Here is a 24,800-nt window from a genome sequence, read left to right as displayed (position 1 = left end):
CCTTGGGCCTAGAAAAATCTGTGTTTTTTATTTTTTTTTTAAAGACTATTTATTTATTTATTTGAGAGAGCAACAATGAGAGACGGAGAGAGAGCACATGAGAGGGGGGAGGGTCAGAGGGAGAAGCAGGCTCCCCGCGGAGCAGGGAGCCCGATGCGGGACTCGATCCCGGGACTCCAGGACCATGACCCGAGCCGAAGGCAGTTGCTTAACCAACTGAGCCACCCAGGCACCCCGAAATCTGTGTTTTTTAAATGGTCCCAAAGTATTTATGATGATCAGCCAGGTCTGGGAACCACCAGACTAGAGGGAAAGCATTAAAATATTTTCATGAACAAGTAAATATTTGGGAGTAATACTCTAAAGTGATTTTGAAGCTCTTACTAAAGTTCTAAGTTTAAATTAGAAGACTTTTCAGGAGAAACCCTTACACTAGCAAACTGTTTTAAAATTCTATTTTCTCTTGCTTGAACATCACAATTACATAAACAACTTGATTCCCCTCCCTCAGTTGTGAAAGGTTATAGCAGGCTTACCCAAAAGTGTGTTATTCTTCCTACCTGCGCTGCACACAGGGAAAGGTAGGTTCAGAGCCTCCTGGGCTCAAGACCTGTGTGGTCACTGAGGGGTCCATACTTAGAAAGCCCCATGCTGGGCCTAATGCTCTGCTGTTGCCATCTTGAAATTCTTTTTGTGTTTTAAGTTTTAATTTTAATTCCAGGTAGTTAACACACAGTGCTATATTCGTTTCAGGTATACAATGTAGTGATTCAACAATTCCATATGACACCTGGTACTCATCACAGCAAGTGCACTCCTTCAACCCCATCACCTATTTCACCCATCCCCCCCTACCTCCCCTCTGGTATCATTAGTTTGTTCTCTATAGTTAAGAGTCTATTTCTTGGTTTCTCTCTCTCTCTCTCTCTCTCTTTCCTTTTGCTCATCTGTTTTGTTTCCTAAATTCCACATTGGAGTAAAATCATAGGTATTTGTCTTATTCTGACTCATTTCACCTAGCATTATATTCTCTGGCTCCAGCCATGTCATTGCAAATGGCATGATTTCATTCTTTTTATGGCTGAGTAATATTCTATTATATATATCACAACTTCTTTATCCAATCAGCAATCAATGGACAGTTGGGCTGCTTCCAAATCTTGGCTATCGTAAATAATGCTGCTATAAACAGGCATGCATGTATCCCTTTGGTTTTTGTATTCTTTCAGTAAATACCCAGTAGTGTGATTGCTGGATTGCCATCTTGCATTTTTTTTAGATTCTTAATAATTTTTTAAGAAGGGGCCCCACATTTTATTTGTTTATTTATTTATTTAAGAGAGAGAGAGAGAGAGCACACAGAGAGAGAGTACGAGCAGGGGGAGGGGCAGAGGGAGAGGCAGAAGCAGACTCCCCACTGAGCAGGGAGCCCGATGTGGGGCTCAATCCCAGGACCCTGGGATGATGACCTGAGCCGAAAGCTGATGCTTAACTGACTGTGCCACGCAGGCGCCCAGGGCCCCACATTTTCATATTGCACTGGTCCCCAGAAATTATCTAGCTGGTCTAGAACTTGGGTTACTGATTGCAAAATGTGAGGCTCTAGGTTCAGTTGGGAGAAGGGTTATATGACTAAAGAAGCCGCGTTATCCCTTTTATTCAAGATTCAATGTAGCTATTTTATACAAAATTTTCATAGTGATTTTGCCATAGAGCATGGCAATACTAATACTAGAATCCACAATTTAAAGAGAGCACATAATAGTTACATACAAGTTTCAAACAGAAATTCACACAAAGATATAATTTTCTCATAAATATTTACAAGTTTCAAATTGCTATATATCTGTAACTCCATTTATCTTGGTGTTTCCTTGTGAATGAAGTCTATCCAGTGTCTACATCTTATTGAGAAAAATCTGTGAAGCTAATGCAGAAAGATGAATCAAGAATGCCAAAAAAAAAAAAAAAGTTTCCATCCTAAGCCAAAGAATGAATCACTTGTGCATTCATATGTTATAGAAAATATGATTCCTTTTTTTCCAGTTTTACAAGGCCAACACCTATCAGAAAAACTAATTCTTACGGTAACTGATTTAGACTAGGCCTCAAAAACCATAAAAAGGCTGTTCATAGAAACGAACAAAGAATGTATTTGTAGGGGGGCGCCTGGGTGGCTCAGTCGTTAAGCGTCTGCCTTCAGCTCAGGTCACGATCCCGGGATCCTGGGATCGAGCCCCGCATCGGGCTCCCTGCTCGGTGGGAAGCCTGCTTCTCCCTCTCCCACTCTCCCTGCTTGTGTTTCCTCTCTCGCTGTGTCTCTCTGTGAAATAAATAAATAAAATCTTTATTAAAAAAAAAGAATGTATTTGTATGTTTATCTGGGAATTCTTGCCAGAATCCATTCCAAATCAGCAAAGTAACATTTACTTTTACATTTGTGTTTTAGTGAATTTTATAAACCCCTAAGCTAACTGATTTTTGCTTGTGGAGATATAAGCTGATATTAGGAGAAGACTGGGGATATGACAGAACTGAAATGTTTGTGCCTATTTATTAAGCATGATTATCCCTCCTCATCAGAAATCACTGTAAGTCAGCTTTCTCAAAAGGCACTGATGTCCAAAGTCTGTGTTTTACTTCCTCCTATCCTTAAGTCACCTACTAATGCTGGCTCGTAAAATGTACTCAGCAAACCCTGGCTTTACCCTCTCTCCAATTATGGCCTCTCAGGGATCAAGCTCCTCCCATCAGCTAATTTTTCACCCTTATCTGTCCTGATTGGGCAGCACCACCAGGTAGCCAACTTTTCATTTTCTCTCTTGAACACTTCCATTATACTTTACTTGTTCGTGGTCCCACTTTTTCTGATTTCCAGAATGAAAATAATCTAATTCCTATCTCAGTCTCATGTTTTGATGAATTAGTGTATTAACAAGGTAGCATCCTATTCTCCTGTCTGTTTTGGGGTTTTATTTTTGTTTTTGTTTTTACAATAACAATATTTCAGGACAGTGGCAATGGAGTGACTATGAAAGTGGAAATTATGGCGAGGCAACTTGGAGTTTGAGATACCTCTGAGTCTCATAATTTAGATAACAGCCTATGGACAGGGCTGTTTTTTTGTAAAAGACACTTAATCATTTCTTTACTCAATCATCAAACATGTACTAAGGACTTAGCCTGTGCCAGGGCATACGACACTGAACAAGGTGATCAGGTCCCTGTTCTCATGGAACTTACATTCTAGGCATGTTCCCCACATAAATCTATGAACAAATAATAAGGAAATGTTTGGTAATGATAACCACTATGATGAAAATAAGACATGGTGCTGTGAAGAGAAGTGACCACGGGGGCATAGGCTGGGGGCTACAGCTGAGTGGTCAAAGATGGCCTGTCTGAGGAGATGACATTGAAGTTGAGACCTGAATGATAAGAAGGATGACTTGGGGTGGTCTAGAAAAAGAACATGTCTGACATGTGGGAAGAGCTAATGCAAAGGCCCTAAGGTGAGAGGTGGCTCTGTGTGTTCCAGGGTATTGTGGTATGTGCTAGAATGTAGGGTTACCAAGGGAAGTGAAGGGGGAGAGGTAGACAAGGGCCAGTTTATGTGGAGTCTTAGAGGCCAGGAGGAGTCTTTGGGTTCGATTCTAAGTGTGACTAGAAGCCACTGGAGTGTTTCAAGCAGGGGAATGACGTATTCTGCTTATGTTTTAAAACAAAACCTTCTGGCATTTGGGTTGTGACTTGACTATAGATGCCAGAGAGGGAGCAGGGAGGGCAATTAGGACAGAGAGGATGGTGGCTCGGGTCAGGATGGTACCCGTAGAGGTGTCAGCAGCAAAGTCAGGATATACTTGGAGAAAGAGTCAACAGAATTTGCTGATATATTGCATATGGCGGTGAGGAAAGGAAAGAGAGGAGTCATGGATGATTCCTGGGTTTGAGTTCGAGTAACTGAATGTATTATAATGTCATTTTCTGAGATGGAAAAGCTGGGGAGGGGTAGTTTGGTGGAACAGGTTGTAGGGGGGAATCAAGACTCACATCTTCAAAAAATATTGAGTGTGGGATGCCTATTAGACAACCAAGTAGAATTATCACGTGAGCATTTAGATTTGTAAGTCTGGAGCACGGAGGAGAGGTCAGGGATAAAAATTTAAATTGGGGAGTCATTGGCATATAGATGGAAGTCTAAGCCATGGGGTTAGATGAGATTATCTAAAGACAGGGTAAATGGAGAAGACAGGAGTCAAGAATACCGCCGCTTAGAGGATAAGCACAGAAGTCAGCAAAGGAGCCATTGAGAAGTGGCCACTGGGGGTCTTTGGCAATCTTGACAGGGCAGTTTCAGAGTGATAGGAACAGAGTGAGGGGACTGAAGAAAGATAGATGACTACTCCTCAAGCTTAGGCAACACCCCACAAAGCTGTGCTGGTCCAGGAGCATATAATGTTCTTAATGGTTGTTCTGGTTTTTTTTTCCTGAACTCTGTGGCACACAGAAAATATGCAACAAAAAAATGCTATGAAGTTTTCATTGCCACCTGCATAGCTCATAAATCTTGCGATGTCCTGAAAGAACTGCCAAATAGCCAGCATTAATAATTTTATGGGGTAGCTCTCCAAGACATCATGAAGGAATAACTAATAAAAGCAATTGTAAACGGGCTAACAAAAGTGGAAAACCTGACTGGGGACAACTTATGCCTGATGAATTTCTGTGTGGCAATACTAACAAAGCTACCATAAACACATGGTATTGACTTCTGTGGTTAAGGCATTCACATTATAACTAATCCCCAAACTAGTGAAATATTTGTCTAGAGTTGTGACGGATTTTTTTCACTTGTCACAATGTGCTACTGAAATAGCATCTATTCCATTGAGTGCAACAACTGTTTTGGTGGATGATGCAGATGGTAAGGGGAAGGGGCTGAGATTACTGCTGAAGGAGAAACAAGATGAGTCATAAGCAGTTCCTGCCTTCCAGAAAGCTAGCAAGAACTCCCCTATCACCAGGCTGTCACCACAACAGGGGCAGGGACTGAGTCGCTCGGGATCACCATTGTAAACCAACACCTAGACATAGAAGGCGCTTGTCCTCGTCTGTTCCAGCTGTGATAACAAAATACCAAATCACTTAGAAACAGAAATTTCTCACAGTTCTGGAGAATGAGAAGTTGAAGATGTGGTGTCGGCGGATTTGGTGTTTGGCAAGAGCTTCCCGGTTCAGAGACAGCCATCTTCTTGCTGTACCTGCATATGGTGGAAGGGGCTGTGGAGCATTGTGGGGTCTCTTTTATAAGACCATTAACTTCATTCATGAGAGCTGCACCCTCATGACCCTCAAGTCCCTCCCAAAGACCCCACCTTAGACTTGGGTTTTCAACATTTGAATTTTGGGGGGGACACAAATGTTCAGGCGTAGTGGCACTTGAGACAATAAATGAATAAATGAGTGAATTTAAAATACAGAAAGATAAGTGTATCTGGTGCATAGGAGTTGCTCAATAACTATTTATTGAAATAGTTATTGAGCAAAAGGCTTAAAATCCACGACAAAATAAGTCGGAAAAACATAAACAAAGGGATATAGGACTAGGAGTGTCAGAAAAAAATTTTGCAAAGACTGTGACTCCTGAAATAGGCCTGGAAGGGGGCGCCTGGCTGGCTCAGTCAGAAGAGCAAGTGACTCTTGATCTTGGAGTCATGAGTTTGAGCCCCATGTTGGGTGTAGAAATTACTTAAATAAAACTTTAAAAAGGGGGGGTGAGAAATGTAAGATTTTTGACCACATACGGAGACCATTTAACATTGAGCCAAATATTCTGTAGCAGCAATGTGTGTCAGTGTCCTGGGCTGGGACTCACCGTGACAACTTGCAGAGGAAGCTTGTTTTCTATGAACTAGTACTTACCTCCCCCAACTGACTTTATCTCCTTGAGAAATGGCGGTTTGGGATGAAGATGCTCAGCCATCCAACTTCAGCTATCGTGCAACTAGACCATGATGGAATACAGGTAGCAGAGCTCACGCCTCATGTTCTCCCGACCCATCTATCTGTAAGCACAGAGGAGGTGTGCGCGGGTAGGCACAAATGGTTTGCCTTCCTACTGACTTTCGTGGGGAAACACGGGCTGGCATCGAGGACACCTGCAGGACTAACACAACACGGAACCTCTGTGGAACCTTGCCCTGTCCACCCTCTTCTCAACCATTTCAGGAAAGTCGAAGACCCCAGTGTGAAAGGCTATAAATAGGACAAACGGGAGGAAAGTACCTCTCTCTCTCTCTCTCATTCTCTCTTTCCCTCTCTTCAGCTGGTGTCTCAGAAATGTCCCAGGTGTGTGTTTGGTAGAGGGGAGAGAAGTGGAACCAGCTTCATGAGTATGGGACCTGCACCGTTACTCAGGGCTCTTGGCTTCACCATCTTGAAATTCTTACCGGTCTTTGAACAAGGGACCCCACTTCTTCATTTTGCACTGGGACCTACACATTGGGTAGCCTGTCCCAGAGGCGGGAGCTGGTAAGAACTAGCCTGCAGGGAAAAGCAAGCTCAGGCCTGACTCTCACCTGGGTCTGACCCTGGTGCTTGTTGACTGGCTTCTGGTCAAGTTCTTTCTCTTCCCAAGCACACCCAATGTCAGAACAGAGGGACCTTGGATTCGCTAACCGGGATCTAAGGGAAGAGCAGGAAACAGTTCTCAACTGTTATATTCCTTTGAAGGCTTATATTTTATCCTAAGAAGAAGAAAAAAAAAAGATATTTGCATTCTGTTCCATAATATATCCGTTGGGTACATTTTTAAAATAAGATAGGCCTTTTCCCCCAAAATAATCTTTAAGTAAGACTTACACTTGAAGAAGATACAGCCTCTTTATCACTTGTGTATAGAGGCCTTCTGCCCCCTCCCCACCAAGTAACCTCCCATGCTGTAACAATGGGGGGCACACAGGTCAAGGAGAGGCCCTGCCAAGTTCCAATTCAGCAAATACCCCTCATAGGACTCCAGTTTCCTCTCTCTCCTCACATGGCCCTCCCCGTGGCCTTCACTGGCACATTATATAACACATGGTGTCAGGCTCCTTTTTCTCTGCTCTTCTTCCTTTTCCTCTTCCTATAAAAAAGTCTCAGTTGCTTGCCAGAACCCAACCCTAAAAGTGCTTTCTATTTCCTCTCTCAGTCTAGAGGCGCCTCACAGCCAGGCCAGTTGGCTTCTGACTAGGCCTCCTGGCTCCCAGGAAGGCTCTGCAGTTCTGGGTTCTACCCACTTCCCAGAGCCCACCCCTTTTCCCTGCTCTGGACTCAAGACCCACCAGCAGTGGGGGCTGGCAGGGCATATATAACCAACTCTAACAATGATGGCAGTCACGGGCTCTCAGTTATCTCTCAGGTCTGCACGTGCGGTGCCCTCTTCTCAGAATGCTTAAGGACTTCTACTTGTCCTTGGGTCTCAGTCTAAATGCTACTTCCTCTGGGAATCCTTCCTTGACATAAGCCACCCCGCCTCCCACTCACCACCCAAACTAAGCCAGTCCTCCCTTACTATTCTCTCTTCCCCTTATGGGAATACTTACCACAGTATACTTACTACATTCTTGCTAACTTGCCTGCATCCCTCACTCGACCCCCAGCCTAATCAGAAAAGGGACTTGCTAGTCTTCTTCTCCGTTATATTCCCCAAACCTGACAACAAGAAAAGTGTAGGATGCTGTTGAAGACTAGGCACTGTTAAGTGATTTTCATTTATAATGAAATGAACAACAATTCTAGAAGGAAAGGATTAGTGTTCCCACTTAACAGATGAGAACAGGGAGGCTCAGAGAGGTTGAGTAAGTTGCCTAAGGTCACACAGCTGGAAGTGGTTCCATCTGGTTGTGAGACCTTGAAGTCTATATGCTTAACTCCCTATGTCAGTCGGAGTTCAGTCAGAGAAGTAGAACCACCAGGAGTGATACAGAGTGAGGCATTTGTTTTAAAGAATTAGACCTTGAAAGAGTCATCGCTGGAGCTCATTAAATGGTCTGTGTAAGGCTATTGCTTCTGCGTCTGGTGCTGGGCCTGCAGTCTGCAGGGCAGGTAGTTGGGAAGGAAAGTAGGAGAAAGCAAGGACAGACTGGAGCCTGCGGACCCCAGGGCAACCCACGTTGGTATCTCCCTGCCTCCAAGCCTCCCGTGTCCATGTGAGGATGACTTCCAGGAGCAGTAGGTACCTTTGTCTGGGGTAAACACACCGCACCTGGCCCTGAGGTCACAAAGGCTGAAGGAGGAGACCTGGCAGGATCTCAGGAGCTGAGGGCCCAGCTGCCGTGCCCTGCCACCCGCGTGAGTCAGTGGGGAAGCGACAATGTCTCGGAGCTGCTGCTGGTCTTCTGGTGCCCGACCCTGCCCAGTGCAAACCTGCCTTCACTCCCTCTCCGCTCGCTTTACTGTTACAGATTACAAAATAAGATGTCCACTCCTGAAACTCAATACTTGCAACATCAATGTATCACATACCATTATGTAGTATATGAGTGCCTTCAGGGATCACTTCCATGCCAACTGCATCCCATAATCCTTAAGTGGAGGAGGGGAAGGGTCTTGCCTGGGTCAGCTCTCCGATCTCATGTCTGGTTTTTCTGGGACTTCCCAAAAAACTGTACTTCAAGGGGCTATCTTGGCTGCATTGCCTCTCCCAAAGAAGTTTTCCAAGCTTGCCACTCTCCCTGAATCTCCATGTGCTCACCAACCCGGAACCTCTCTAAACCCCGTCTTTTCAGGGTTTTACATTCATTACATAGACACAGTTGATTAAATCATTGGCCATTGGTCATTGATTCAATCTCCAAGCCCCATCTCCCTCAGACCAACAGGGTGGCACCAAAAGTTCCAACTTTCTGTGTTTTTAAAAAATTTTATTTTATTTAAATTCAGTTAATTAACATATAGCGTCTTATTAGTTTCAGAAGTAGAGTGCAGTGATTCATACCAGTTGTATATAATACCCAGTGGTCATTACTTCAAGTGCCCTGCTTAATGCCCATCACCCATTTACCCCATCCCCCCCACTGCCCTCCCCTCCGCAACCCTCAATATTTTTCCTATAGTTAAGTTTCTTACGGTTTTTGTCCTTCTCTGATTTGATCTTATTTTATTTTTCCCTCCCTTCCCCTATGATCCTCTGTTTGGTTTCTTAAGTTCCACATATGAGTGAAATCATATAATTGGCTTTCTCTGATTGACTTATTTCGCCTAGCATAATACCTTCTAGTTCCATCCATATCATTGCAAATAGTAGGATTTTATTTCTTTGATGGCTGCATAATATTCCATTGTGTGTGTGTGTGTGTATATATATATATATATATATATATACACCACATCTTCTTTATCCATTCATCTGTTGATGGACATCTAGGCTCTTTCCATAGGGTTTGGCTATTGTGGACATTGCTGCTATAAACACTGGAGTGCATGTGCCCCTTGGGATCACTACATTTGTATCTTTTGGGTAAATACCTAGTCGTGCAATTGCTGGGTCATGGGGTAGCTCTATTTTCAACTTCTTGAGGAACCTCCATACTGGTTTCCGGAGTGGCTGCACCAGCCTGCATTCCCACCAACAGTGTAGGAGGGTTCCCCTTTCTCCCCATCCTCACCAACATCTGTTGTTTCCTGACTTGTTCATTTTAGCCATTCTGACTGGTGTGAGGTGGTATCTCATTGAGATTTTGATTTGAATTTCCCTGATGCTCAGTGATGTTGAACATTTTTTCATGTATCTGTTGGCCATTTGGATGTCTGCTTTGCAAAAATGTCTGTTCATGTCTTCTGCCAATTTCTTGATTAGATTATTTGTTCCTTGGGTGTTGAGTTTGATAAGTTCTTTATAGATTTTGGATAGTAGGCCTTTATCTGATAAGACATTTGCAAATATCTTCTCCCATTCTGTGGGCTGTCCGTTGGTTTTGTCAACTGTTTCCTTTGCTGTGCAAAAGCTTTTTATCTTGATGAAGTCACAATAGTTCATTTTTGTTCTTGTTTCTCTTGCCTTTGGAGACGTGTCTAGCAAGAAGTTGCTGCAGCCGAGGTCACAGAGGTTGCTGCCTGGGTTCTCCTCAAGGATTTTGATGGATTCCTGTCTCACATTTAGGTCTTTTTTTTTTTTAAGATTTTATTTATTTATTTATTCATTCATTCATTCATTTATTTGAGAGAGAAAGCATGTGAGAGAGAGGGAGAGAGAGCATGGGCTGGGGGAAAGTTAGATGGAGAGGGAGAGGCAGACTCCCCCCTGAGCTGGGAGCCTGATGCGGGGGTACTCGATCCCAGGACCCCAGGATCATGACCTGAGCTGAAGGCAGACGCTTAACCGACTGAGACACCCAGGCGCCCCTCACATGGTCTTTCATTCGTTTTGAGTTTATTTTTCTGTATGGTGTAAAAAAATTGGTCCAGTTTCATTCTTCTGCAAGTGGCTGTCCAAGTTTCCCAACACCATTTGTTGAGGAGACTGTCTTTTTTCTGTTGGTGAAAGTTCCAACCTTCTAATAGCATGTTTGGTTTTCCTGACAACTAGCCCCCTCCTTAGGTGTGGTCCCCCAAAAATCACCTAATTAACATAACAAGAGACAGCTTTAAAAACTCTCATCACTCAGGAATTTCCAAAGGTTTTAGGAACTCTGGGCCCCAAGGAGGAGGGGGTGCTTATCAATAAAAGCACACAAAGAAGCAACAATGGTCAGGGGACATTTTGACTATAAATACCAAGAGTTTGTGAGGACTGCCCAAGAATGTTTGGTTCTGGCAAGGCAACGCGTAGCTGACCTGAATAGCTCTCCGAAGACCTTGGGGCAATTAGCTCCTACCTGGTAAAGGCAACTCTTTTCCCAACAGTGTCAAAGGCAGTCCGGTAGCCTGAGTACCAACTCATATAAAAGCACACATCAACTACATTTGGACTTTATTCCTTTCTCTTCCTGTTGCCTGGAATTATGTGATTGATCTGTCACTGGTTTGGGGTATGTTATTTCTTTACTAGTTTATTAAGAGACCTTATCCTGTATGCTCTGGGTTTGTGAGATTCCCACAGCAAACCTGTGTTAATTGCTGGCAAAGACAAACTCAGTCTCCAAGCATAATTTGCCTCCCAAAACAAAACAGCTTATCATTATCTCAATATTGTTTCTGCTGTGTGTGAAGAAATGTAATAAAAATTACCTGAGCATATAAAATGAAGCATACGATTGTCTCTGCTTGGGCCCTCTACCTCTCCTTCCTTCAGGCTTCAATTTAGACACACCTTATAGAAACCTTCCCTGACCTCCACTCATGCCCACCCCTGCCCAATTAGCACCTTCTGTTAGTCTGTGTCACAATATCCTACAATTTCCTGTTTGTTATACAGATCAACATGGTCATTGAGTGGTTGTCTGAGTCTTCCCCAATAGAATACGGGCTCTATTAAAGTGTAGATTGTTTCTCCTGTTGACCATGGCATTTGCAGTGCTTAGCATATTATTAAATGCTCAATAAATAATTACTGGTGATGAAGGATAGTTGGAAGGCAGGTGGGCAGGGACAAGAAGCCCTGCCCTAAGAGGAAACCACCCTTAAAAGGATTTTACACCACCCTGGAAGGAGCCCTCCAGCCTTTCCCATGAGATAGATAGATAGATGATAGATAGATTAGATAGATAGATAGATAGATACATACATACATACATACATACATACATACATACATAGATGACAAAAACCTGATTGGATGACAGGCGCAGGGAAGGTTAATCAGATTAAAACAGCCCGACAATGAGCCCATAAAAACCCCTAGACTGAGAAACTCCAGTGGCGGGGCGCCTGGGTGGCTCAGTCGTTAAGAGTCTGCCTTAGGTGCAGGTCATGATCCCAGGGTCCTAGGATCGAGCCCCGCATCTGGCTCTCTGCTCCTCGGGAAGCCTGCTTCTCCCTCTCCCACTCCCCCTGCTTGTGTTCCTGCTCTTACTATCTCTCTCTCTCTGTCTCTGTCAAATAAATAAATAAAATCTTTAAAAAAAAAAAAAAACTCCAGTGGTAACCCTCTTGGGTCCCCTCCCTCTCCGGTGGCTTTTTACTATCACCTTACCATGGCTCGATAAACCTTGTTTTGCTGCCCACCACTCTGTCTGGTTTGCGTCTTCATTCTTCCAAGTGGCATGACCAAGAACCGTGGGCACCGACGAAGGAAAAAAATCCTGTAACACTGGCACCCTGACTGAATGAATCAGTTAACCATGAGAAGACAAGAGAATTTGCTTTGAGTACTGTCTAAATGTATTTATAATTTGATTTTGTGGAGTCCATTGTTGAACAGACAAGATTTAGGCTGTTTTCAAAAGAATCAACTGAAAAGTAAATGATTAGATTGTGGTGTCTAAATGTGGTGCCTCTCCCAATTGGAAGGGGGCCCCCAAATGTGGGGGTGGGCGGTGAAAGGAATTACCTGAGGCAGGACAAAGGAGACAGAAGTGTACTGCATACACCACAAGGGAGAGGAGGGCAGAACAGGGACGGAGAGGCTGTCTGCAAGGAGGCAGTGGTTGAGGGCTGCTTTTAAAGAGGGAAGGTGAGGAGGTATGATGACATGGAATTCTCCCTTTTCTGGTGATTGTGCCTGGTTGTAAGTAACCCATTGGTTAGTTAGGGCCTATGGGTGTTTTGGGGTTTTTTTTTAAGATTTTATTTATTTATTGACAGAGAGAGAGAGACAGCAAGAGAAGGAACACAAGCAGGGGGAGTGGGAGAGGGAGAAGCAGGCTTCCCGCCGAGCAGGGAGCCTGATGCGGGGCTGGATCCCAGGACCCTGGGGGTCATGACTTGAGCCGAAGGCAGACGCTTAACGACTGAGCCACCCAGGCACCCCTGGGCCTATGGGTGTTTTGAGGTGGATCTCCTGTATTCAATCAGGGGCTCGGGGTCACTTTGGGCCCTTCTGCCTTGATCAGGTATCCGTTGCTCAAGCCTGTTGTCTAACGGCAGCCTCCATTTCACTTCTCACCCTTTTGGCTAAGATCAAGTGTAGTATCTGTTCTTACCAGTTTAAAAGCCGCCTATACATAGGTGAAACTTACAAGTTTCAACTATATTCAAATAGTCTCTTTGTCATTCTAGTTTACGTACATCTTTTTTTCTTTCTTTCTCCCCACACCAACCCCTTTTCATGGCAGGTATGGAATATTAACAAGTCTGGGGGTTTGTTTCTCAAATATACAGGTTTGTTTTTTTTTTTTTTTAAATGAGCCAAAAGATAGCTATTTCTCATTTAATACAAAGTAGAGAAGAAAGTAGAATTCAGCGATTACACTGTTTCCTAAAGAGACAAGGGTACATTTATCATCTGCTCTTACATCAGATGGTTTGATATCTACATAATCTAATGACCAGGTTAAATGCTGCTAAATGTTACCATCTTGGCTTTGGAAATTTGCCTTCTTAGGCCCAGGAGGCTTTCTTTCAAATCTATCATCTATATAAAGCATAGCAGGAAAAGTATTACTTTTGTGCTCAAAGACCATGCTTTGAAAGAAAAAGTCATTGTCCTAACAATTGCTCCCTGACAGTAAATTATCACAGTTGATAAAGACCTATTCCACTGTTGGGAGTATGTTGGAAGATGCTAGCATGTAGAAATAAAAGAGAAACAGAAACATATATTAGACCTTGTATTCCTTTCTGTTTGTTCATTTTCACTAGGTAGTAATAATAATAACAATAGTTTTAATTTGGGGCTTATGAAGCATTTCCAATATGCCACTGTTGGTTATAAGCTCTTAGCTTATAGTAACTCGTTTAATATATGCAACCCTGTAAGTTCTCTATCACCCTGTAAGATCGAAACCATGATTAGCCCCATTTTATAGAGGTTGAGTGGCATACTCAAAGCCACATAGTAAGTGACAGAGTGAGGGTTTAAAGTTGGGTAGTCTGGCTCCACAGACACGGTTTTTAGCAATTCACTGTGTTGCTTATTATGTATAATATGTTGATGTTCTATCCTTTCTAGAGTAACATGTATAAATCAGCAAGCATGTACTGAGCACTGACCTAGATGCAATGCGGGAAACAAAAAATTATAACATGATGCTTCACTCACTTTAGAGGTATCTTTCTGGACCGAATTAAATTTCACACTTGTTTAGATTTTTCCTGACAGTGGTTCTCAAGTGGTGTGTTAGGACCTACTGCAGTGCTGGATCAAACTTTCATCTGATTAAAGTGTAATTCCACTTCACTGTCAGTAGATAGAGAAAATGTTGAGCAAAGAAGGTCATGCTGCGCAGTGTAGAATGTGGTCCACACCACTAAGGATAAGACGTAAAAGGCAGAAAGTAGTGTCAAGCCAGCTCCCAAGAAAGATCACAGGTTTCTGAGAACATATGATGTTCTCTATTGGAGAATTTGGGCTCTTGTAGAATGTAAGCTACATGAGGGCAAGGATTTGGCCTGTCTTGTTCACAGTTGTAATCCCTAGGCAATATCCCAGTGCCTGGCACAGAGTAAGCAATAAATATTTGATAAAGGAATGAGTGAGTGAATGAATGAATGCAAATAAGAGAGTGGGGCAGAGCTGCAAATAGGTCTACTCCCACAATGACATAGTGCTGAAGATGGACCATGGAAAGAATGATAATGGTAGATGCATTTATAGTCATGCTATGTTTTGTTCTTCTCTTCTAGGAACTATGCTGTGCTTTTTGCTGACTTAAATAGCATTTTTCAGTTCTTTTATTTTATTTATTTGAGAGAGAGAGAGAGAGACAGCACGAGCAGGGAGAGAGGCAGAGGGAGAAGCAGGCTCCTCACTGAGCAGGGAGCCTGATTTGGGACTTGATCCCAGAACCCTGGGATCATGACCTGAGCTAGAGGCAGACACTTAACCGACTGAGCCACCCAGGTGCCCCAGTCCTTTTATTTTTTTCTGTGTACCATCAAGAATTCTAGGATTCAGGGGTACCTGGGTGGTTTGGTAGGTTAGGTGTCCCATTCTTGGTTTCAGCTTGGGCCATGATCTCAGGGTCATGAGATCAAGCCCCGAGTCAGGCTCTGCACTCAGTGGGGAGTTTGCTTGAGATTCTTTCCCCTTTCCTCTCCCTCTCTCTCTCTGCCCCTCCCTCTGCTCATGCTCTCTCTTTCTCTCTCAAATAAATAAAGAAAATCTTTAAAAAAAAAGAATTCTAGGATTCAGAACTTTATCATAAATTCTTTATGAATCTCCCAAAGGAATGCTAACATATTTATAGTCGCACATCCAAGATAAAAGAACTACTTTGCTTGGATTTTGATAGATAGCTTCCATAGCAAATAGAAAACACAATCACCATTCCTAGAGAAATGCTTGTTAAAAAGATGTACAGTTCTAAAAAAAAAAAAGGAACAAAACAAAAATAGGTATAGCACAGACTACAGAGTTCTTGTTTTAAATAGAATGCTTGAGTTAACCTGTGTTCTTTAAATTTCTGGGTCCCACTGTTTAGATATCACTCCTTGGTAGTTAAGGGGAAGAATCAAATCTTGGACCTTCATGGAAACCATCTAGCTTTTCACTAACGACTTCCATATCCTTTGCTAAATATTATAATCTTTCTATTTTGCAATATTGTAAAGTCACTTTCTTCTTTTGTTTTTATCAAATAATAATAAATCCAGTTTTGGTGGAGGGATAGATCTGATTTGGGGGAGCTAGTTTGCAAGAGGTAGGTATAATGCGGAGAGAGAGGTACCAGAAGAGTCAGACTTAACATAAATACCACCTCCTCTTAGATACATAGGAAGCGGCAGCAGTGGAAAGAATCAGTGAGTGGCATTAGTACAAGACATCATTTTACATGTGAAATTTCAAGAAAATGTGGCTTTTTTAATTTAGATTCAATTAATTCAATACATATAATGTATTATTTGTTTCAGGGGTACAGTTCTATGATTCATCAGTCATATAACACCCAAGGCTCATTACAACACATACCCTTCCTATGTCCATCACCTAGTTACCTCATCCCTCCACCCTTCTCCCCTCCAGCAACCTTTAAGGCAATTTTTTTAAAAAAGATTTTATTTATTTATTTGACAGAGACACAGTGAGAGCAGGAACACAAGCAGGGGGAGTGGGAGAGGGAGAAGCAGGCTTCTGCCAAGCAGAGAGCCCGATGCGGGGCTCAATCCCAGGACCCTGGGATCATGACCTGAGCAGAAGGCAGACGCTTAAGACTGAGCCACCCAGGTGCCCCTAAGGCAATTTTTTAGAGCAGTTTTCAGCTCACAATAAAATTGAGGAGGCACAGAGATTTCCCATATACAGGTATCTCCTGCTTTTCAAAAGTTCATATTACACCATTTTGCATTTACAAAAGACCTACGTAAATATCCATTTCTGATTTTTACTTTTACAGAAAAAGGTGAAAAGTAAAATTAGCCTTCAATGTTTGCTTTGCAGCAAGCTATTGTAGAGGCAGTGTGCACCCCAAGCTGCAAGAGTGGTGCCACCAGACTCACTACACTCAGCCCCATGGCTTGAAACTGTCTGTGAGCATCTATGCTTTATCTTGATTTATGTTGTGCATCCAGTAACAAGATGTGTCCTAAGATATCAGAAAAGCCTAAAAAGAGATTATTTTGGGGGGGCATGGGAGTGCTCAGAAAATCTTCCATATAAATTAATGATAATTGTTTTCTTTGCTTTATACCATTTAGACTTATGAAGGTTCTCATAGGAATGCTCTACTTCCTGATAGCAGGAGACACGTGCATAGCCTCTCACATTATTAGCATCACTCGCTAGAATGGTACATTTTTCATGGAGGATGAACCTATGATGACCAGTCATAATCACCCAAAGTCCCTGGTTTACCTTAGGGTTCACTCTTATTGTTGTACATTCTATGAGTTTGGACAAATGTATAATGCATATATCCATCATTGTCACTGCCCTAAAAATCCTCTCTGCTCTGCCCACTCACAACCCATCCACCTTGGCAACTACTGATTTTTTTATTGTCTCCATAGTTTCGTCTTTTCCAGAATGTCCTCATTAGTATGTAGTCTTTTCAGATTAGCTTCTTTCTCTTAGTAAAATGCACTTGAGGTTCATCCATATCTCATCATGGTTTGATAGCTCATTTCTTCTTAGCAGTGAATAATATGCTATTGCTGGATTATCCCACAGTCTACTGAAGAACATCTTGGTTGCTTTCAAGTTTTGACAATTATGGATAAAACTATGAACATCCTTGTGCAAGGTTTTATGTGGACATGTTTTTTATCTCATCTGGGTAAATACCATGGAGCAGGATTACTGGATCGTACGGTAAAAATTTGTTTGATTTTGGGATGCCTGGGTGGTTCAGTCGGGCATCTGCCTTTGGGTCAGGTCATGATCCCAGGGTCCTACAATCAAGTCCCGCATCAGGCTCCTGGCTCAGTGGGGAGCCTGCTTCTCCCTCTGCCTGCCACTCCCCCTGCTTGTGCTCTCTCTCTCTCTCTTTGAAAAATAAATAAAATCTAAAAAAAAAAAAAAGAATTTGTTTGGTTTTGTAAGAAACCATCAAACTGTCTTCCAAAGTGGCTGTGCCATTTTGCATTCCCACCAGCAATATATTAGAGTTCCTGTTGTTCCATATCCTCACCAGCATTTGGTGTTTCAGAGTTTCAGATTTTGGCTATTCTGATAGGTGCATAGTGGTATCTTGTTGTTATTTTAATTTTCATTAAAGCATATGATGGGGGGAGTATAGTTTCATACACTTATTTGCGATCTGTATATCTTCTTTGGAGAAGGGTCTGTTAAGGTCTTTGGCCCATTTTCCAATCAAGTTATTTTCTTATTGTTGAGTCTTAGGGGTTCTTTGTATATTTTGGATAACTGTCCTTTCCTTTATCAGATGTGCATTTGCAAATAATTTCTTTCAACCTGTGGCTTGTCTTCTAATTCTCTTGATACTGTCTTTTTGCCCAACAAAAGTTTTTCATTTTAATGAAGTCCACCTTATCAATTTTTTTTCATGATTTGCGTCTTTGGTGTTGTATCTCAAAAGATAACACCACACCCAAGATCATCTAGGCTTTCTTCTATGTTATCTTCTAGGAGTTTCATAGCTTTGCGAGTGTTACATTAGATTTATGACCCATTTTGAATGAATTTTTGTGAAGGGTGTAAGGTCTGCATGTAGATCCATGTTTTTTTTTACCTGTGGATGTCCAGTTGTTCCAGTACCATTTAGTAAAAAGACTATTTTGCTCCACTGTATTGCTTTTGCTCCTTTGTCAAAGATCAGTTGGCTGTATTTATGGAGGTCTATTTTTGGACTCTCTATTCTGTTCCATTGACCTATTTATCTCTTCTTTTACTGGTACCACACTGCTTTGATTACTGTAGCTTTAGAGTAAGTCTTGAAGTTTGATAGCATCAGTCCTCCAACTTTGTTCTTCTCTTTCAAGATTGTGTTAGCTATTCTGGGGCTTTTGCCCTTCCATATAAACTTTAAAGTCAGGTTGTTAATACCAACAAAATAACTTGCTGGGATTTTGATTGGGATTGCATTGTATCTATAGAGCAAGTTGGGAAGAACTGACATCTTGATAATATTGAGTCTTCCTATCCACAAACATGAGATATCTCTCCATTTGTTTATTTCTTTGATATCATTTATCAGAGTTTTCTGGTATTCCTCATATAGATCTGGTACATATTTTGTTGGTTTTATACCTAAGTATTTCATTTTGGGGGGTGCTAATGCAAATGGTATCATGTTTTTAATGTCAAATTCCACTTATTCATTGTTAGTATATAGGAAAGCAATTGACTTTTGTAATGTTAACTCTGTATCCTGCAATCTTGCTATAATCACTTATTGGTTCCAGGAGGGTTTTTTTGTCAGTTCTCTTGGATTTTCTACACAGTCGTATCACCTGTGAACAAAGATGGTTTTATATCTTCTTCCCAGTTGTATGCCTTTGCTTTTTTTTTCCTTATTGTGTTAGGAAGGACTTCCAATACAATACTGAAAATGAGTAGTGGGAGGGGACCTCCTTTGCCTTGTTCCTGATCTTAGTGGAAAAGCTTTGAGTCTCTCACCATTAAGTATGATGTGAGTTCTAAGTTTTTTGTATAGTCTTTATCAAGTTGAGAAAATTCCCTTCTATTCCTAGTTTACTGAGAGTTTTTATCATGAATGGGTGTTGGATTTTGTCAAATGCTTTTTCTGCATCTATTGATATGATCATGTGGTTTTTCTTTTTTTAGTCTGTGAATGTGATGGATTACATTATTTGATTTTTGAATGTTCAACTAGATTTGCATACCAGGAATAAAGCCTACTTGGTTATGATGTATAATTCTTCTTATACTTCTTTGGATTTGATTTACTAATATTTTGTTAAGGATTTTTGCATCTATATTCATGACAGATATTGGCCTATAGTTTTCTTTTCTTATAATGTCTTTATCTGGTTTTAGTTTAAGGGTAATGCTGACTTCATAGAATGAGTTAGGAAGTGTTCGCTCTGCTTCTATCCTCTGAAAGAGTTTGTAAAGGGTTGGTATAATTTCTTCTTTAAATGGTGGTAGAATTCACCAGTAAACCCACCTGGGCCTGACACTTTCCATTTGGGAAGGTTATTCATTATTGGTTCAATTTCTTTAATAGGCATAAACTAAAACTTATCCTTAAAAAAAAAAAAAAAGAAATTTAGTTGTTAATTTGTAGAAAATGGTTAAGATGCTCATAATTTCTGTTCTGTAAAGAGGATAGCACCAAAGGTAACAGTTTAATGTTCTATAGGACATTAATCAGATTTTTATCTAATTTAGCAATAGTTTAGAATGACTTCAGTATTTTCTTATACTGATGTATGCACATTATTTCTCTTATCTTTCCTTAAATCAGCTTTGTTTACTGCTGATTTTCTCAATAGTTAAAAACTTGACCTGTGTTTAACTGTATGTGTATGAGAATTATTTTATAACATTTTGAAATTTTACTTTGACATTTTATAGAAGTACAACTTGGTACTATTTTAAATATTTAAAAATATTTAAAATCTTAAAAATATAAATGCTCTTTTACCTAGCAATTGCTTATCTAAGTATCAATCCTAAGAAGATAAGGATGTGCTCAAAGATTTAGCTCTAAGAATGATTATGGGTGTTCTGCATATAATAGTGAAATAGAAAAAACTATGCAATACTAGAGGGCCAACTGATACCTAAATTTGTTTTAAGAATGGTTGTTTCTGGGGCACCTGGGTGGCTCAGTTGGTTAAGCGACTGCCTTCGGCTCAGGTCATGATCCCGGAGTCCTGGGATCAAGTCCAGCATTGGTCTCCCAGCTCAGCGGGGAGCCAGCTTCTCCCTCTGACCCTTTCCCCTCTCATGCTGTTTCTCTCTCTCTCTCTCTCAAATAAATAAATAAAATCTTTAAAAAAAAAAAAAAGAATGGTTGTTTCTGGACAAGTGGAATTTGTAGGTTTCAGAAATTTCTTTTATGTTGTTCATATTTTCTTGTGACACTTTTGGAAGAAGAAAAAAGAAAGCTTAAAGATCACAAAATCTAGTGACACTTCTCATTCTTGTTGACCTCTGTTGAGTTATTTAGACCATAGCTATAAGTCTTTCCCTCTGTTCCAATTGCTGCTACTAACTCAGGGAACTTCAGCATTTTTCGAGCAGGACTGATCTACTCTCTCCCTTTTCAATTCCTTCATATCCCATTTCCAATGGCCTTCCAGTTCTGCAATTCACTTCTTCACTCTTCTTCACTTCTGTGATTCAGTACAAAGAATTTTAGATATTGCATTCATTCAGAACTGTTCATCTCAGATGTTTCGGCTTTTTGCTCTGTTCTGCTTTTTGATGAAAATGCCTTGTTTTTCTGATTAAATGAACTAACACATTTGCTGGAGAATTTTTTCAGAAAATACGGAAAGATTCAGGGGTGCCTGGGTGGCTCAGTCGTTAAGGGTCTGCCTTCGGCTCAGGTCATGGTCCCAGGGCCCTGGAATCGAGCCCCGCATAGGGCTCCCTGCTCCTCAGGAGGCCTGCTTCTCCCTCTCCCACTCCCCCTGCTTGTGTTCCCTCTCTTGCTGTGTCTCTCTCTGTCAAATAAAATCTTTGAAAAAAAAAAAAAAGAGAATACAGAAAGATTCAAAAGAGAGAATCAAAACACTGCAATCCAGAGCATACCACTCAGCATTTTTGCAACCTCTTAAACTTGCTGTTAGGAATAGTTTTTTCTTTGCTTTCCAAAATGGGATCTTACCATTCATTTTACTTTTATAATCTGGTTTTTGCCACTCAATAATTTACCTTTCCAAGCCCATCTATACAGACCCACATCATCATTATTATGGCTAAAAAATATTTTATGGATGTAGTATTCTTCATCTAACTCAGGGTGTCTCAACCTCAGCACGGACATTTGGGGCTGGATAATTTATTGTGGGGCCTGTACTGTGCACTGTAGGATGTTTTGTAGCATTCCTGCCATCTACCAGTTACATACCAGTGGCACCATTCCCCTAGTCATGACAATGAAAAATGTTTCCTGCTAGGGGCCCCTGGGTGGCTCAGTGAGTTAAGAATCCGACTGTTGATTTCCACTTAGGTCATGATCTCAAGATCCTGAGATCAAGCCCAGCATCAGGCCCCATGCTCAGAGAAATAATCTGTTTGTCCCTCTCCCTCCCCCTCTGCCCCTCCCCCCACCCCCACCCGCCCCTGTGAGCATGCGTTCTCTCTCTCTCTCAAATGAATAAACAAACAAATAAAATCTTAAAAAAAAAAATGTTTCCAGCTATTCCAAATGGCTTCTGTGGGCAATCTTGCCCCAGTTGAGAACCACTGATACAATCAATCTGCTATTATTTGACATTTATATTAATCTATTTTTTTATAATTAAAAACAGTGGTGCTAATAAAGATCTTAACATATATAAACTTAGCACTTCTTTGAATTGCCTGCATAGCTTAAATTCCTAGAAAGGAACAACATATTTTAAATGTTGATATCTATTCCCAGATAGTCCTCCAAAAGTGTTGTATCAATTTATATTACCGTTTAAACAGCAGAAATGTCACATTTCCTCATATCTTGTCCAAGTACTGTCTTTCTTAGTGAAAAGCAAAACATACCATTTTGCCCTTTAAACTTGTAAATTCTTTGATTGCTAACCAGGTTGGTTATTGGTCATTTGTATTTCTCCTTTTGTGAGCTGCTAATTAATGTCTTTTGTCCATTCTTGGGTTTGTAAGAGCTAGTAATTCTTCCTTACAATTTGTAATTTTTCTGGTAACATTTATGCTGAGTTTTCCTTTACAGAAGGTATATATTTTTTATGTTGTCAAATTATTAGCCTCTTTATTGTGGTTTTACTGTTAATGGTGTCATATTTAGAAAGATCACCTCTGAAGTCTTATACTTCAGTGTTTTATTCTATTAGACCAACCTTCTATTTTTCTTTATTTCTCATTAGACTCTAATACTAAGCCTTTGCTCCTTCTAGACCAGAACAAATTAAATTTGAATGTACATATATGAATTAACTAGAATCTTATTAAAATTCACATTCTGATTCAGTAGGTTTGTAATGGGACAAGGGAGCCTGTCTTTCCAACAAGCTTACAGGTGATGTCAACTCGGTTCCTGGGCCACACTTGGAGTCACTAGGTTCTAGCCCTTCAGCCCTCAGTCCTCTGTACCCTCTACCTCCATTCTCTGATTGGTTCTCTTCTGAATTTGCTTCCTTTCCCACCTGCTGTGAATCCCAAGGACAGGAATTTCAACTCTACTTCACCCCTTTGTTTTTCTGGAACAACAACCCTCAATCTCCACCCCAGTATTGACAAAGCCAACGTTTCTCCAGTCTCCAGCCACAGTACCCCTGAAGGAAATCTTATAACTGCTACCTTCTTCTATAACAAATGTATCATTTCTAAAGTCCAATCAGCAAGCTTTCACTTTGTTCCTCATCAGCTCCTTTTCCCATTTTTATAGTAACTTTGCCTAAAGGTAACCTCCTCAACCCCATTCCACCTCCTCTGGAACCTCTTAGTCAATGAACAACAGCGAAAGAACCTCTTCAAGCCATCTAGTAGAAGTCAGTTAGCATAGTAACTCTGATACTTAAAAAAGAAATCCGCTCAAAAACACACCCGTGTCAAGATTTTCCGACTCTTAGAAAAGTCTGTCTAAAGGTATGAATTAAACTAGATTATTTAATAAACACCTCATACAGTTCTTACAGTGTGCCTGCCAACTTTAGTTAGGTGGGTGCAATTACTATTTCCATTTTACAGACCAGGAAACTAAGGCATAGTGAGTTGACACAACCACAGAGAGTCCGGGCAAGGATTGGAACCCATACCTTGTGACGCTACAGTCTTAGGTTTTATCCATCCGGGCTCTGCTGCCTGGGACTCACAGGAGGCCTCATTGTTCCTGAGAGCTCAGTTCTACAATAGCATCTGCATCTGCAACAAAGAAGAGGCAGGCAAATCAATAGCGGTTTTCAGCTCCAGATGGCATATTTGATTCACTCAAGACACTTTTTTAAAATGTCCTTTCCAGGACCTCATGGAGAGAAATTCTGTTCAATTAGTTTTCAGTGGGGCTCTAGGATTTTTAATCTGTTAAAGAGGAGTATTATCCCAAATCAGTGGTTTTCAAGCTTTTCATATTCACTGGACCCTTGGCACAAATCTCCAATCTCTCTGACAGGTAATGTGTGACAGGTGTGTGAGGTCTTGGCCCGCACCACAAACCGCCTCCCCGGTTTAGTTGAAATCTTTGTTATCCCTAGGGCAAATGTAGACCACCTTCCAGAAAGAAGCATTTTTAGAAAGAGAACTAAAATTGGCCTAGGGAGTGTTGGTGGGGGGACTGTTGGATTTACAAATAGTAGGTGTGCTTTCTTCCATGTGATTTCCAGTTTTAAATTTGACTGATTTAGCCAATCTCACACACCAACTAAATTTGTCGGAAATTTTCCTATACTGCACAGTTGGCAATTTAAAACTTCTACACACATGCGTTCTCTCTAGAACCCCACGCTTCTGCGCGCCTGGGTCACTCGGTTGGGCGGCTGCCTTCGGCTGGGTCATGATCCTGGAGTCTCGGGATCAGTCCCCGCATCGGGCTCCGTGCTTAGTGGGCAGGCTGCTTCTCCCTCTGGCCCTCCCCCGTCTCGTGCGCGCTCTTCAATCAATCTTTTAAAAAAATAAAATAAAACCCCACGCGTCCTCAGAGCACGGCTGGGGAGCCTGGCACAGCTGGGAGCGCGGCCCCTACGACTAGCGCCGCAGAGACCCGTGAGAGCCACGTGGAGCTCTCACCGCGTGCCGGGGCTCCAGGTGAGCCAAGGACCCGGTTCTACAGCTGCAAACTCGCGTGCCCCTCGCCGGAGCCGTGGTCGAGGGGAGGAGACGCTTCCATCCGGGGGCGCCGGCAAAGCTTGGGACCGCGACCTGCGACTCGGTTTTCCGCCGCCCACCCGCACCGTCCGGCGCGCCCCCATTACCCGGCGCCGCGCGGGCTCCAGCTCGCCCAGGTGCGAAGGGTGCTGAGCCGCCCCGGCCGCGCCGCTCGGCCCCGCCCAGCAGGGGCCCGCACGGCGCCCGAGTGGGCCGGCGGCACGTCAGTCAGGGCCGGGGGCGGGGTCCGGCAGCGGCCGTCCCCCGGCCCGGCTATAATGTCGGGCCCCGGCGGGCAGCAGGCGGCGGGTGGAGGTGCGCGCTCGGGCAGGGGTGAGGCTGAGGGCGCGCGGAGCTTCTCGCAGCTGCCGCAGCT

At 42.1% G+C, this 24,800-nt stretch overlaps 1 protein-coding gene and 1 pseudogene across 2 annotated transcripts in view; both read left to right on the top strand.

Moving 5' to 3' along the window:
* The window catches only part of CPM (carboxypeptidase M), a 133,802-nt gene that overhangs the window by 40,087 nt on the left and 68,915 nt on the right, over positions 1–24,800 (top strand). The window contains exon 1 of one of the 2 annotated variants that reach the window (XM_028110823.1): positions 24,693–24,739. The exons of the other annotated variant lie outside the window; for it this stretch is intronic. The gene's annotated coding sequence lies outside the window, so the exon portion shown is untranslated. Of the gene's footprint in view, positions 1–24,692; positions 24,740–24,800 lie in introns of those variants that run through there. 2 annotated transcript variants of the gene reach the window in all.
* Positions 13,013–13,112, top strand: LOC114215107 (U2 spliceosomal RNA; annotated as a pseudogene).

Source organism: Eumetopias jubatus, unplaced genomic scaffold (assembly GCF_037043125.1).
Source record: "Eumetopias jubatus isolate StellerSeaLion01/CBP00866 unplaced genomic scaffold, mEumJub1_p1.0 scaffold_8, whole genome shotgun sequence".
NCBI classification, from domain to species: Eukaryota; Metazoa; Chordata; class Mammalia; order Carnivora; family Otariidae; genus Eumetopias; species Eumetopias jubatus.
The sequence above is the reverse complement of the archived record's forward strand: the minus strand, read 5'-3'. Positions and strand labels throughout refer to the sequence as shown.